A 17133-nucleotide genomic window follows, 5' to 3' on the forward strand; every position below is an offset into this window, starting at 1 on the left:
CAAAATTTAAGAGACGAAAGCAAGCAAGCAAGAAAGAAGACAAACAAGAAACAGAATCTTCAATATAGAGAACAAACTGGTAGTTGCCAGAAGGGAGATTGGTCTGGTGATGGGTGAAATAGGTGAAGGGGATAAAGAGTACGCTTACCGTAATGAGCACTGAGTAACGTACAGAATTGTTGAATCGCTATGTTGTACACCTGAAACTAACATAACACTGTGCATTAATTATACTGGAATTAAAAATATACATAAAAATAATAAAATAACAAAATAAAATAAAAATAAAATCAAGTTGCTTCTCCGCTTTCTCTCTTCTCCCTAATGTCATCCCACAGGTAAAATTCCAGCCCTGAAACAATGTGTCTTAGTAGGAAAACTGCATCTGGTGCTGAGGTTGGCAATTTCTTCAAATCTTTACTTCTGTTTCAGTGTTGACTAGGCGTATTAGTGTAAGAGAAAAAACACAGAAAAACAAGGCTAATATTTCAAGGTATAAACCTTCCACATATGTTTTACTTTTACACACACTTGGGAGAAAACTATCAGAGTTATCACCAAGAAGGAACAGCAGGGGAACCAAATAAGACTGCCTGGACCACTGGACCACCTTAACATGTTACAAGGACTTGCAAGTATCCGGAGATGGAGGTGCAGACCTAGTTTGAGCATGGAAGTAGGCGATGTGGTAAAATTGCCCAGGGGGTGGTAGTGGGCAGGAATCTGAAAGGATTCAAAATAACAAATACAGACTGGAAGGAAGAGTTCTGGGTTTTAATTAAACATATAACAAAACTAGCATCAATTGAGCACAGAATGTCAAGCACTGTTCTAAGTACATTGTAGGTATTAAGTTATCTAATCCTCATAGCAATCCTCTACTGGATAAAATGTATCCATTTTACAAAGGAGATATTGAGGCAGAGTAAGTGGCAGAGCTGGGTCTCTGAAACTGAGGCTCCAGAACTCATACTCTTTTTTTTTTTTTTTTTTTTAATTTTAAGTGTATTTATTTTGAGAGAGAGAGATAGAGGGAGGGAGGCAGGGAGAGAAAGTGCACATGAGCTGGGGAAGAACAGAGGGAGAGAGAGAAAGAGGGAGAGAAACCCATGCAGGCTCCATGCTGTCAGCAACACAGGCTCAAAGTCACACACCATTGCAGTGGGACCTGAACTCACAAAGTGTGAGACCATGACCTGAGCCGAAATCAAGTGTCGGACGCTTAACTGAATGAGCCACCCAGGTGCCTGGGATCTCATAATCATAAGCATCACACTATGATGCTTGTAAATCAAAGTATGAAAGTTGGATAACTTTTGGGGTTCTTCGCCCACTGATTCTGGTGAGCGCGCCATCATTAATAAATTATGTGACTTTATTTTCTCATCGTATGATCTATTTTGCATGGTTGGCATCAGGGTCTGGAGGACCTTCTGGACAGGGAGAAGTCAGAAACTCAGGCTCATCTATCTGATGCCATAAGCAAGCTGACTCAGAATCGGAGCCATGTGAACAGTCTCTTGCTTAGATTTCCCTCCGTGTCCTTCACATCATCTTGGAGAATCGGAGCCACCTATGGGAGGGAGAAGACTGGGGTCACCACTGCTCTCTTGAAATTTCATGTAAGTAACCAGTAAACTGAACACATATGACTCATGAGAAACTCAAAATGCAACATTCTTTTTATCTTCCACCATTCTTTTATCCTTTATTTGGTGGAGGCGATCTTTCTTTGTTGATGGATGAAAACTCCAGAAGGACACATGGTCTGTTCATTTTTACTTAATGAACTAATTGACTATGGTCCATTTAAGTTGCAAACAGTATAATTTAACTATTTGGAATGTCAAACCCCATATTAGGTAAGACTGCAGTGTATCCCTATGATCTGGAAGAGAACATCTGACACTATCATAAGAGAAGCATTCCTAGCAGCCAAAGATGGGGAAATGGGTATCCCTGTGGGGATGAAGGATCTCACTTTTGGCATGGGTCCTGGGGATGTAGCCCTTGGGTGCACGCAGCCAGTGAAATTTTTCTTTGATTTCTTAATTTTAGTTAAAAATTTACATCAGTCTTTTATTTACTTCCAGAACATATCCATATTAAAGAATGTTAAAATGTTTAACATTATTTACTGGGGAAATTGCTATCCTTCTCTTTTCCCTACCTCTTCAGTCTCTAAATAGAGTTTAAAGAAACACCTGATGTTGATCCCCTTGAACTTGCTGCCTGCTTCCAGCTTGACAATCCCAGGCTCAGCCTCTAGCATCCAGATTCAAACTCAGGCCGTTAAAAAGCGCCCAAGAATCAAGCACATGTGCCAAACTTTAACATTTGCTTAAAGTCTGTGGTGGACACCTGGATGTCTGCGATGTAACGTTCTACACTTTTTTTATAAGTTTGAAACCTTTCATATTTATGAAACGCAAACAAAATGAAAATTAAAGCAAAATCTAGTCTCATTGTTACCTGGGAACCCAGACTTTTCTCCTTACACTTCTCCTACCATTTCCTGAACAGGATGTACAGATCTCTAATTTCACATCTTAACATATTCCATTCCCCAGCATGAAAATTTATTTTCATTATCTTCTCTGAGTCCCACCCCTTTTTGATGAGTTTAAATTTCCTCTCCCACAGAAATTCATGCGAAGTATCCTTGTTCTTCATTTAATTACTGCCTCCTCTAAACAGCTGAAATACCTGTGACCTGGCCGATTCTTGCATCCCAATCAGCCTATCATGGTTATTTATCTTTTTCCTGATGTCCCTTTTTCTCCTCAGTTAATAAGTGCCAGCAGAGCACTTAAAAAGTATCTGTTGAAAAAATAACCAAAAGACATTGAAAAGCATTTACAAACAGACTATGTATATGCGTATTCATACTTGCCATGTGTTTGCCAACACATATGTGAAGAATTATAATTGCATGGAAAAACGCTTATGATGTAATGCAGAAAGAAAAGGTCAGGATGCAAAACCTTTCATACCATCTGAGTTCATTAAAATTCTGTACAAGTGCGCCTTCATAACTGCATGATAGCTCATCATTTGGATGTGAACTGATAACCTTTTAAGAAAGAATGGAGCCGTTCTTAATAAATTCAGAAAATTCTCTCTAATGCAGGATGATGGAAGCTTGTCTATTTATTCATTCTCCTCCTTATCATAATGTCATTTCTTTTTCTAGCACTTTCCAACACCCAGAGAATGTATTAAGGAACCTACTGCCTCTATTTACAGAGGCTTTCAGACTGGATCTAATAGTCAATATTCAGAGTATTAGCATCAATATTCTGAAAGAAAAATTGGGAAATGTAGACATTCACAAACTTCTTTCATACAGTTAGAGCTTCAAAAATTAAAACACTTTGCACATTTGTTCTCCAGTGCCTGATAACAATAGCGAGACACCTATCTCTTGGCAATGGCATTAGAGTTATGATTAAATATTATCTTAGTCCTGAGACTCTGTGATTTCCTAAAGCCAGTGCATAGATCAAAGTGGTTGAATAAAGATACCTGGAGAAGCTTTTAAGAAAAACAAGCAAACAAATAAAAAGAAAACTGATTCCAGGGCCCTAATTCTAGAGTATGGCCCAGAAAACTGTGTTTTATAAATTTCCAAAGAGGTTCTGATAAATAACCAGGTTTGGGAACCACTGCCCCAGGGAGCTGTAGTGTAATCCAATTATTTTCTGGCAGCCTGAAGGAAAGAAGTGAAGGTAGATTGTGATTTATTGTGAGAAACATGGATTCCCCAGAGTCTCTCCCTGGAAGACATTTTAAAAATCTATTTCAAGATAGTTATTTCCCGGGGGTGTTTTGATTGTCATTCTAAAGCCGTGGCAGAGATTTGATGAACTTTGCAGGTCACTTCCAACTGTCCAATTTTATAAAAATGTGCTTAGTTTTGTAAATGTTGCAATGATCTTTAGAAAAGATTTTCCCTCTAGAAAAGAGCGCATTTACTTCACACCCATTAAGCTAAGTGATCGTGACATGTTCACACCCCTGAGCACATTTAGTTCTTGATAGAAAATGAGACATTTACTGTGGGCACATAAAGACATTGGAGATTTTATTACGGCTTTCATTTCTCAAAAAAAAAAAAATCTATGTTAAACATAAAACTAATATTTATTTCTTTCATTTTGTAGACAATTTTCTTTGTAAAGAATATAGAACAATTTTCTCAGTTTCACACAAAAAATGACTCGTTTTCAACAGATGCCTCATTCTAAATTTTTTTTAACGGTTATTTATTTTTGAGATAGAGAGAGACAGAGCATGAATTAGGAATGGTCAGAGAGAGAAGGAGACACAGAATCTGAAACAGGCTCCAGGCTCTGAGCTGTCAGCACAGAGTCCCACGCGGGGTTCGAACTCACAGGGTGTGAGATCATGACCTGAGCTGAAGTTGGAGGCTCAACCGACTAAGCCACCCAGGTGCCCCAACAGATGCCTCATTCTAATCCAATCTTATGGTACTCTCTTTAGTGATTTTTTACAAAAAAAAAAAAAAAAAAAAACCCACATTTTAACCCAAGATATATGTATTTTATAGCGCACAAAGCACTCTGTCCCAAATTTTTAGCTTTCATAAGATCCTACCTAGAGGAATTATTACAGTAGTGGAAAATTGATATTTTTATCTGGACACCATCCTTGTGTGCTATGGAAATCTGCTATTATCCAATGCAAGTGGTCCTGGTGAGTTGGCCAATGACTATATCTGCTCCTTTAGGCTCAAGGATGAACATGTGATCCCAGGTGGGCCAATTATGATAGTCTGTCCTTCCAGGAGCAGTGATTGACTTAGGAGTGAGCATTTGACCTAAGAAAGACCAATCTGGGGGCAAATGGGTGGCACAGTCAGCTGAGCATGGGACTTTGGTTCAGGTTATTCATCTCAGGGTTTGTGAGTTCAAGCTTCACATGGGGCTTGCTGCTGTTGGCCTGTCAGCAGAGAGCCTGCTTTGGATCCTCTGTGATGCCCCCACCCCCCTCTACCCCTTTCCTCCTCATGCTCTCTCTCTCAAAATATAAATAAAACATTAAAAAGAAGAAGAAGAAAAAGAAAGAAAGAAAGAAAGAAAGAAAGAAAGAAAGAAAGGAAGAAAGAAAGAACAATCTGGTGCTGAGTGGTATAATTGCTGCCTTCCCTTTCCTAAACTGGAAAAATGTGATTCTGGGTCAATTAGAAGTAGTTTTTCCTACCAAATGATGAGGATTTGTTTGCATAAGAAAGTGAATCTTTGGGGAGAGATAGAAAAGAGGGATGGGGAAAGAGACTTAAGACATTCTGGATCTAATTGTGTTGACTCTTGAACTTCTAGAATGTGAAGTACCTGAATTTGTTCTTTGAGCTATCTTGAATTGAGTTTGAAAGCAAAATGAATTGCAGACAAAAAAGCCTAATACAATTATTTTCTGTGTTTTCCAGATGAGTAAAGTGAAGCCCAGAAAAGTTATGTAACTTGACCTAGTTGCTAAGTAAATCAGACCTGAACTCAGGCACTAACACTCTAAATTCTGTGTTCTTTCTACAAAACTGCCATTCTTAGCATCTATTGAAGAGATCTTACACCCAGGGAAAAAGTGATGTAAGAACAGGTCAAATATGACTGGCTGAGAAGGATATTGCACTGAAATACTAGTATAACTAGCTAAATTGCTTTTGGCCCAAATTTACAGAAGTCTTTGCGTAAATTGGGAGTCTAAGGTGTCAAATATAAAAAGTGAATCTACTAAGTACCAAAAATAAAATTAGAATTTAAACCTTATATTAGCCAAAGATAAGCACATTTTGTTCGAGTTTGCAAGTATTTTCAGTGAATTTTGTTAATCATGGGGAGAAGCAAGTTCAGACATAAATTCCATCACGATGTACAAATCTACCATAATGTTCTGAAGACAAGCAGAGATCGTCTGTTTCAAGTTAAAATTTTAGAACTGGCAGGACCTTATAACTTAACCTCACAATGGCAGGCTAGATTGAACCTGTGATTGAACCAGAACCTGTGATTGTTTTCCAATCAAAGTAAAATTAATTTACCATCTAGTGACACATTAAAAATTGTCTCTTCAGAGTCCCATTGTACTTGGAAGGGTTCTTGGATTTTCCTCTCCTCTTCCTATTCTACTCGTGTCCTTCTTTGACAAAATGCTATTCTACAAAGAAGAATCTGAAGAGCATGAGGCCTAAAATTTGTATATTTAAGAAAGTACTAAAGAAAAGAACATGGAATACACATGAAAAGCAAACTGCTAACATGCCTGAATACATACTATTCGTCTTTGGATTTAATTTTTCTCTTTTAGAAGTTGTGTTTAAAAAGAAGGTTTTTTTTAAAGATGTAACAAATGATGCATAAAAATCACAGTCACATCTATATAATCTAGTAGCACAGTACTAAAATGAGTACCTAGGAATCCACCATTGATCTCAAGAACTAGAACTTGATTAACCCTTGTAGCACACCAAATGTAGCAGAGACATTCTCTGTGCCTCCTGCTCAGAGGCTACTACTTTCCTGAAATCATTATTTAATTTATAGTTGTTGTTTTTTTTTTTTAAGTTGAGGTTTCCATAGCAATGTATTGTTTGGTATTTCTTGAGTCTGAGCATTTTGAGCTGTAGGTAAGCACCTGTGACTTGTTTATTTCATTTTGCATTACATTTCTACAATGTAATTCATATAATGTAATTCATATACTTCCAAGTAGCTACAGTTCATTCCCTTTTAGTCCAAATAATATCCCATGGTGTAACTTTAGTAATTCAGTTAGCACTTTCTTATCCCTGGAAATTTGAGGGGGTTTTCCCCCATTTTTTTGCATATGTGAATAATATTGTCTCAAATATTCTTATTCATGTCTCTTGTTGTACATGTACAAGCATTTTTTAAGGACGGGTATCTAAAAGAGGAATTGTTTGGTTTGGGGGTATAGAATATTTAACTTAATATGAAGGTGTCAAACCTGTTTCCAAAGTGATAAATCAGTTTACATTTTTACCAGCAGTATATGAATATCCATTGGTTCAAATCCTTACAAATATTGATCAACGTCAGACCTGTATTTGTGTACACTTAGTGGTTATAAAATTGTATCTTATTGTGGTCTTAATTTTCATTTCTGTTATTACTAATAAAGTTGAATGTCTTTTCTTGTGTATGTTCAGCATCTGTAATTCCTACCCATAAAAAACTCTTTATTGAGGCCCCTGGGTGGCCCCTGGGTGGTTAAGCATCTGACTCTTGATTTTGGCTTAGGTCATGATCTCACAGTTCTGAGTTCGAGCCCTATATCAAGTTCTACACTGACAGTGCAGAGCCTGCTTGGGATTCTCTCTATGTCTCTGCCTTCTCTCACTTGCTCTCTCTCAAAATAAATAAACATTTTTTTTTAAAAAGCTCTTTATGACTTTTCCCCATTTTTTTTCCTCTTGAGTTGTTTGTCTTTTTTCTTGTTTCTTACAGATGTTTTTAAATACATCCTGGTTCCTATTCCCTTATTGATTCTGTGTGTCAAAAGTATGTTCTTCAAGTTTATGACATTATTTTCCTGAGGTTTTAATATATTTTAAATTTTAATATGGTCAAATTTAGCAATGTTTTATTTTATTATTCATGCTTTTATGGGGGGTATCTTTTCAAAGAAAATCTCAAGAATATAATATTTCATATTATCTTTCAAAATTTTATTTCTTATATTTCAATCTGGGCTTGTTTATTTCTTTTTATTTTTTTCCCTTACTGAGAAGTTGGGGGGGGGTGGCTCTGGGGCACAAACTGTTTGACCAACCTGCAGAAATAATTATTTATTGTCTGACTAGACCATATAGCCAGTAGTCTGTGAAAAGTCCCAGGGATGAACCTCAACACTGAAAGCTCTCATAAGAATGGGCTATTTCTGGTGTGGAATGCTAATACATCAAAACCTAGCACATAGTAGACACATGTATTAGTGTGTGTGTTTATGTATGATTGTGTGTGTGTGTGTGTGTGTGTGTGTGTGTTTGTGTGTCTGCATGAGAGAGAAAGAGAGAGAGAGAGGACTTAAAACAATTTAGAAAACATAGTTTAAAAAACTTTCCTTAGATATGATCATTGTTAATAATTAGGTATTACCTTTCTAGACCTTTTCAATATTTCTATGTATTTACATATTTAAATATGTGTACATAAGTATTATGCACATACACAAAGAGAGGTTTTTTTTATTTTTTATTATTTTATTTTATTTTATTTTTTTTAAATTTTTTTTTCAACGTTTATTTATTTTTGGGACAGAGAGAGACAGAGCATGAACGGGGGAGGGGCAGAGAGAGAGGGAGACACAGAATCGGAAACAGGCTCCAGGCTCTGAGCCATCAGCCCAGAGCCCGACGCGGGGCTCGAACTCACGGACCGCGAGATCGTGACCTGGCTGAAGTCGGACGCTTAACCGACTGCGCCACCCAGGCGCCCCAAAAGAGGTTTTTTTAAAACGTAAATGGTATCTTACTTTTGTTATAGCTCTCTTACTCTTTTCCTTCCACTTAATGTGTGTGGGAGATCATTCCATGTCCTTATTTAGAAATCTATAGCATTCTACTTAACAGCTGCATAGCATTCTATAGTATGAATGCCTTATGATGTAAAAATCATTCCCCATTAGTGGCAATTTTTGTTCTTATAAGCCATGCTGCCCTGTACAACCCTCGACCATGAATCTTGATGCAAGTCTATGTCTTTCTATAGGACAGAGTCCTAGAAAAGGGGTATGCTGGGTTGAAAGTATATGTGTATTTAAAGTTTTTGATGGGGGCGCCTGGGTGGCGCAGTCGGTTGAGCGTCCGACTTCAGCCAGGTCACGATCTCGCGGTCCGTGAGTTCGCGGTCCGTGAGTTTGAGCCCCGCGTCGGGCTCTGGGCTGATGGCTCAGAGCCTGGAGCCTGTTTCTGATTCTGTGTCTCCCTCTCTCTCTGCCCCTCCCCCGTTCATGCTCTGTCTCTCTCTCTCTGTCCCAAAAAATAAATAAACGTTAAAAAAAAAAATTAAAGTTTTTGATGAATATTCCCAAATTATTATAAATACAAAAACTTTGTCTTATGAATTAAGGCTAGTAAGAAATTTTACATTGGTATGTCTGTTTATTTTTGAGAGGGTGTTTGAAATGATTCCAAATTGTGAAGCCAACTGAATTTTCTCCTTTCTAATCAGCTGTTTGAACATCTCACTGATACTGTTTACATATGCTGGCCTGAAACACTGGCAAAGAGAAACACATCTGGGGTTGTTTTTCCATTTATTCTTCCCCCTATGGAGAATTCTAAGCAGGAGGGAGGTCCCAGGGCACTATATATCTAAGCTCTGAGTGTACTTCCTCTGTGGATTCAACTGGTTCACAGACTTGCTGTGTCCATATCTGATATATTCCTAGCTTCACACAGTAGTACATGAAAAAGATTTGTGTGTGTGTGTGTCACTAGAAATTAATACATATTTATTATAGAAAATATTAAAAATGTGTAAAAAGTATTAAGAACACTGAAATCAGCTATAGTTTTATGACCCAAAGATAACCAAAATTAATATATTGCTGTATATCTTACCAGATATACAGTTTTTAAACAAAATTGGGACTACACTATAATACTGTTTTGCAATCTGTTTTATCTCTCCACCTAATAATATATTATGAACTTTCTGCTGTATCCATATAATGTCACTTCAATGTTTCACTTACAGAAAGCATAAGCATTTAAGACTTTAACTGACTCTAACAATTTACAAATACATCTGTGGTGTGTCAAATTCCATGCTGTTAATATGCAGGTAATAGTAATGGACTGCATTTAACTTAAATGCATATGACCCAAGGCCAATAAATCCTATATGTATTTCTATATTTTATCTGTCACCAATTAGAATAGCTAAATATTACTGAGTACCTACTATCTACTAAATGTTTTGCAAAGCACTTGACAAACACATTATTCCTAATTGTTACAACTAACTTTGGAAGAATGTGTTATCAACATTTTGCAGGAGAAAACAGATTCTAAGAGACTAAGCAATTTTGTTAAGCAAGGTCACATGGTTGGAAAATGGTGAGACTGAGTTAGAAATTAGGTCTATCTGCTGGTAAAACTTCTGCTTTTCTACCCATCATTACTGTTTTGGCCCCACTAAAAATTTTCATGTATGACTTCTGTACTCAAAGTTGCTGCTTTATAGTCACTCTTATTTTTATTTTATTTAATTAATTAATTAATTAATTAATTTATTTTTGTATATCCACTTTATGATTAGGCTGTAATTTCTAAGGGAAATTAAGAAACATCAGTCAAAGTTTCTAGCCCCATAACAGAGTTTTAAGGACATGCATTTAATCTCGTTCTTAATGGAAACGGAGACCTTTGTGTGAGATAGTCTGAGAACTTCCGTTACAATTGAAACTGGAGCGCCATCTGTTGGCCATGGAGTTAGAGACACTTAATCTGGGAATATTATAAAGTTATCATCACTATTGCTTTCCCCCCAAAATACTCTTAGCATCAAACTTGGACCAAATATGAAAGGAAATTAGAAGCTAGTAGTATTATCTCTTATTTTTTAAAAATAATTTGAAGTGAAATTCACATAACATAAAATTAACCTTTTATTTATTTATTTTTAATGTTTTTTTTTTTTATATATGAAATTTATTGTCAAATTGGTTTCCATACAACACCCAGTGCTCATCCCAAAAGGTGCCCTCCTCAATACCCATCACCCACCCACCCTCTCCTCCCTCCCACCCCCCATCAACCCTCAGTTTGCTCTCAGTTCTCAACAGTCTCTTATGCTTTGGCTCTCTCCCACTCTAACCTCTTTTTTTTTTTTTTTCCTTCCCCTCCCCCATGGGTTCCTGTTGAGTTTCTCAGGATCCACATAAGAGTGAAACCATATGGTATCTGTCTTTCTCTGTATGGCTTATTTCACTTAGCATCACACTCTCCAGTTCCATCCACGTTGCTACAAAAGGCCATATTTCATTTTTTCTCATTGCCACGTAGTATTCCATAGTGTATATAAACCACAATTTCTTTATCCATTCATCAGTTGATGGACATTTAGGCTCTTTCCATAATTTGGCTATTGTTGAGAGTGCTGCTATGAACATTGGGGTACAAGTGCCCCTATGCATCAGTACTCCTGTGTCCCTTGGATAAATTCCTAGCAGTGCTATTGCTGGGTCATAGGGTAGGTCTATTTTTAATTTTCTGAGGAACCTCCACACTGCTTTCCAGAGCGGCTGCACCAATTTGCATTCCCACCAACAGTGCAAGAGGGTTCCCGTTTCTCCACGTCCTCTCCAGCATCTATAGTCTCCTGATTTGTTCATTTTGGCCACTCTGACTGGCGTGAGGTGATACCTGAGTGTGGTTTTGATTTGTATTTCCCTGATAAGGAGCGACGCTGAACATCTTTTCATGTGCCTGTTGGCCATCCGGATGTCTTCTTTAGAGAAGTGTCTATTCATGTTTTCTGCCCATTTCTTCACTGGGTTATTTGCTTTTCGGGTGTGGAGTTTGGTGAGCTCTTTATAGATTTTGGAGACTAGCCCTTTGTCCAATATGTCATTTGCAAAGATCTTTTCCCATTCCGTTGGTTGCCTTTTCGTTTTGTTGGTTGTTTCCTTTGCTGTGCAGAAGCTTTTGATCTTCATAAGGTCCCAGTAATTCACTTTTGCTTTTAATTCCCTTGCCTTTGGGGATGTGTCGAGTAAGAGATTGCTACGGCTGAGGTCAGAGAGGTCTTTTCCTGCTTTCTCCTCTAGGGTTTTGATGGTTTCCTGTCTCACATTCAGGTCCTTTATCCATTTTGAGTTTATTTTTGTGAATGGTGTGAGAAAGTGGTCTAGTTTCAACCTTCTGCATGTTGCTGTCCAGTTCTCCCAGCACCATTTGTTATAGAGACTGTCTTTTTTCCATTGGATGTTCTTTCCTGCTTTGTCAAAGATGAGTTGGCCATACGTTTGTGGGTCTAGTTCTGGGGTTTCTATTCTATTCCATTGGTCTATGTGTCTGTTTTTGTGCCATTAATGTTTATTTTTGAGAGAGAGGGAGAGCACGGGGTGGGGGAGGTGCAGAGAGAGAGGGAGACAGAGGATCCAAAGTGGGCTCTTCCCTGAAAACAGCCCAATGTGGGGATGAACTCACAAACCATGAGATCATGACCTGGGCTGAAGTCAGATGCTCAACTGACTGAGCCACCCAAGCGCCCCTAAAATTAATCATTTTAAAGTGAATAATTCAGTGGCATTTTGTACACTCACGATGTTGTTCAGCCACCACTTTTTTCTAGTTCCCAAACATTTACCTCACTCATAGACAAACCCACTATTCATTAAGCATTCTTACCCTGTTACCCCTTCCCTACAGTCCTTGGAAACCTCCAGCCTGAATTCTGTCCTACGGATTTGTCTGTTTTGGATATTTCATATACATGGAATCATAGAAGATGTGATATTTTGTGTTTGGCTTCTTTTGTGCAGCATAATGTTTTGGAGGTTCATCCATGCCCCAGTGTGTATCATTACTTTATTCCTTTCCACGTGTATATACCACTAGTTGTTTATCCATCATCTATTGATGGACATTGGGGCTCTTTCGACCTTTTGGCAATTGTGAATCATGCTGCTGTGAACACGAGTGTCCATGTACTTGAATACTCACTCTTAATTCTTTGGGGTAAACACCTCATTAGCCTTGTCATTAGCCAAGTCATTAGCCTTGACTTTAAGATGAAGACGTGTATGAGAGTACCTGACAGTGGAGCGAACACTGTTATTTAATGCAAAATGAAACAAATTATTTCAACAGGAGGAAAAAAAATGATGAATACATCCAAGAATGGACATTTTATTATGTTTGTCTTTCAGAAGCCTTGCCCACCAGAGTGATTAATTAAAAAGGGTCAGAATGACCTGAGGTGCTTGTTTTAAATTTTTTTTTAACGTTTATTTATTTTTGAGACAGAGAGAGACAGAGCATGAACAGGGGAGGGGCAGAGAGGGAGGGAGACACAGAATCAGAAGCAGGCTCCGGGCTCTGAGCCATCAGCCCAGAGCCCAACGCGCGACTCGAACTCACAGACCGCGAGATCGTGACCTGGCTGAAGTCGGACGCTTAACCGACTGCGCCACCCAGGCGCCCCAAGGTGCTTGTTTTAAAATACAGCCTCTGCTTCATTGTCCCCACTCTCATTTAGCACCTTTGGGTGTGGGAAGAATCTGTTCCTTTACGAAGCTCTCTGTGATGTAGTGTGAGGGTCCCTGGAACTACACACTGAGAAGCACTTTCACCACTCGCTAGCTGCATGGTTTGGGCAAATCAGTTGCCCTTAGTAAACCTCAGGTAACTTATCTTTAGTATGAGAACAATATACCTCACTTTATAGATTTATTTTGAAGGTTAAATTAGAAAGCCGTGCTTTTCATAGTGCCAACAAATGTCAAGTGCTTGATAAAGGTCAGACTTCTCTTTTGTTCCTATCAGAAAAGCTGATTCTATTCACCTGGGATTGGGTGTGCTTTCACAACAGAACAGTCCCTGAGTAACAAAGGGGAGTTGAATGGAGTGTCGATCTAAGGCGTTGCTTAGTGTGATGGCAACGTTGTACATTTTCTCCTTGGTGGCAGTGAATGAGAATTTAGTGTTTCACTCCTAAAAGAATGATTATATTTTCTGTCTCAGGAGGCACTCCCCATCACTCTGAAGGTGATCTCAGAAGCTCTTCTGAGATGATTGGTAGAAATTATTTTTAAAAGCACAAATAGGGGCACCTGAGGCGCTAGTTGGTTAAGCATCCAACTCTTGGTCTCGGCTCAGGTCATGATCTTGAGGTTTATGGGTTTGAGAGACCTGTGTCGGGCTCCGCACAGTGTCTGCTTGGATTTCTCTGTCTCCCTCTCTCTCTGTGATTCCCTCGCTCCCGCTCGTGTTCTCTCTCTCAAAAATAAATGAATAAACATGTTTTAAAAAGTACAAATATTTTTTGTCTTTTACATATCAAACTTTCAGATCCCGGTTTTTAAAAATGTAATGTTCATGTAAAGGAAACGCAAAATTGTATTCCAGATGTTTTTAGTTTTTAAATAAGCCTTTGAATTCTTGCTGTATTAGAATATCTGTGTGCCTAAAAGAAATCATATTGTCACAGCTTAGCAAATATATTCTGACCCCAGTTTGGGAAAATTGTAGTTATAAATGATTAAGGGAAAAGCTTATCTGTGACTGAACTCACTTGGTAAACATTTATTTCCAATTCCAAAGAGAATTAATTTCAGTGTTTCAAAAAAATATACATATCTGTGGTGTGTGTGTGTGTGTGTGTGTGTGTGTATGTGGTTCTCCATGTATATTTGTGCCTTAAAGATCAGTGTCTTTATAAGTGGCAAATGAGAAAAGCTAACCATTAGTTTAGAAAGAAAGAAGTATACACAAGAGGCTGTAAAGAACATAGGACAATTAAATGAAATTTGATGTATTTTTCTAGAAGGGCAGGGCAAGAGACAAGTGGTTGCCTCCAGAGATGCAACCTTGGCATATACTGGAACACGTGTACTCCACCTTGAACACTAGTCACAATGCATTGCACATTTAGTTTATGCCAGTCACTACATTCTTCACCTTCTTCAGTCAGGACACCACCTAGTCACATAGGTTAGGTTATATTATCCTTAATTTACAGATGAAGAGACTGGGGCTTCGAGAGATTAACTAGAATGCCTGAAGTCCACAGTTCTTTAGGTGAAAAAGTTGATATTATCAGAGTCATTTTGACTCTTTACCAATGTGTCTTTTTTTTTTTTTTTTTTTTTCATGTCAGGGGAAAAAGGAAACAACTGGCCAGTTCCCCTTCTGATCTGGAAAAAGAATCCTTCTTGTGGTTGTCATCTCTACTCTTCCTCCATCAAAACTTTGCTCAAGAGAATCGTAGAAGTGGAGAGAGACTTGGAAATCATAAATTCCTGACTCAATTCCTTCATGCAGTTTAAACCTTCTTTGTAAGGGATGCTGCCACTTCTTCTAATAAAGCCAGATTTGAGGAGTTGACTACTTTGTAAAGCAATGCATCACAGATTTGCAGCTGCAATTGTGAGGAAATACTTTATACAAGTCTTTAAATGACCAGTTTTGCCCAATAAAAATTCAACAATGCTTGTTAGTTGTTTCACTCATTAATTGTTCCTTTCTTTGTTTAATCATTCAAAAATATTGATTAACCCAGTTTTTGTCTTATTTAGCTTTGGAATTATAGTCCTAGATAGGCATGAATGTGTTATTTTTTTCTGAAAAATCCAATGGGGCTAGTTTATATCAAATTTGTAGGTGATTAAAATTCTTTGTCTTTCTACAATATTGTTGCTGCCAGGTCTATTACATTCTTTACCCCTGAAGTTTAACTTTTCCCTTGAGCTACAGCATTGGATTTTTTAGTTTTGACCCTCTCTGAGCGTTTAAATTCAGATTATCGCCAAAGAAATCATTCCAATTTTCTGGTGTCTAAAAAATTGCTATCTACCTTCTGTATCTTACTTTTAATATTCATTAAAAATATTGGCTAGAAGAAGACAAGTTCAAAACGCTGAGGCTCCATACAGAAATCTCCCCATGATTTTGTTACCTAATGCATTACTTAATGTTTTTTGGGTGAATTTATTCAATAAAAACAAGCCCAAATATGCATCCCTAGCCCACAAGTCTTAATTTTGCCTATAAGTATTCATGAGAAGTGGCTAAATGCCTTGCTGAAATTCCTGTAAAGAAGAAATCTCACCTTCTGGTGTGATAGTTTCAAGGATTTCTTGTTGGCCAAGGATCTAGCCATTAGGCCTGAGCCAAAGAGATAGGGTCAAGTTTAGCGGCTAAAAGGTACAGCATCAGGGGAGATATAAGTAGCTGTCTTCCAAATGGAAATGAAGTTCAGCTCCCATGACTTTATTTTTGATCAATCTGTACTACCTTCAGCTATCCACCATTTCATGTTTGGAATATCCACAAACCATATTTTGGGCATAATCTTCTAGAATTGTCCTTGCAATAAATTACTTTTCCCAGGGAAAATTTTGCCACGTCTTTTCTACTCCCTCTGTGCAGCTCTATGATCCTCAATTTTATTATTAATGCTAAAGCAATCACTCATAAAATGCCAGCCTCCTAGAGGCTAATTTATCTGGGTCAGAAACTTGGACAGATTTTGAAGAGCACATTGCTGTTTATTATTTTATTAGTTCTTTTGAGTTAAAATTTACTCTTTGTTTTAAGAAGTATGATAAGGATTGATTTATGGGAGCTAAGTTTGTTAATTTGTTTTATCTCAATTTTATCTTGTTTTAATTTGTTTAATCTCTGTCATTTGCAAATAAGAGGACCTTTCATTTCTTTAGAAAAGTGAAGTGCACCCAAAAAACGTTCATGTGCATTATGAAGATTACATCTCGGGAGATCCGACCTGGCTCTTCCTTGCATGAACATTTGCCATGATCAGTATATGGACATTTTTTTAATGTAAAAGGTAAAAAAAATTATTGAGGGAACTCCTTCAAAAAGTTCAAATGACATCTCATTCTACAAATGTCCATTTAGGCTTGATATTTTTTCCCATGGTAAATTACTTATTCTCAAGTGATTGATCCCTTTCCCAAAAGGGGTATTTCTTTAACTTTTATTTCCTGGTAACATCAATTCTGGTCCCTTTATCAGCTTAGTCATTTCCTCACTTTGCCTTTCATTCATTCATTTAAGAAAAACTTATTGATCAATAACTATGGCGGGTATTGTTTATGTGTTATGAATACAGTGTTGAATAAGACAAGGAGGTTTAGGCCTCAGGGAATTTACATACACCCACATATGAGCAAGCTGTGAGGGACTGATAGTGTTGTTTGGGCAAGGCACAGAGTGGGGTGATAAAGATGGACTGGGGTGAGGGTGGGACTATTTCAGATGGAGTGGTCAGGAAAGATCTCTCTGAGGAAATAAAATACAATATAAGCTGAGATCTAAAGGGTAAACCCTGGAGCCATGTGAAAATGCAACCATTTCCATCAAAAGTCAGCCTTAGCAAATGAAGGTTATCATATAAGAAGTGT

General features: G+C 37.7%; 1 long non-coding RNA gene across 1 annotated transcript; it reads left to right on the forward strand.

The window, feature by feature from the left end:
• The first annotated feature begins 8671 nt into the window (after positions 1-8671).
• Positions 8672-15219, forward strand: LOC121041059 (uncharacterized). Its single transcript, XR_005795547.1, has 2 exons — positions 8672-8770; positions 14868-15219. It is a non-coding gene; the product is annotated as an uncharacterized LOC121041059 (long non-coding RNA).
• Positions 15220-17133: the final 1914 nt, after the last annotated feature.

This window comes from Herpailurus yagouaroundi, unplaced genomic scaffold, assembly GCF_014898765.1.
Source record: "Herpailurus yagouaroundi ecotype Mexico unplaced genomic scaffold, PumYag 182, whole genome shotgun sequence".
NCBI lineage: Eukaryota > Metazoa > Chordata > Mammalia > Carnivora > Felidae > Herpailurus > Herpailurus yagouaroundi.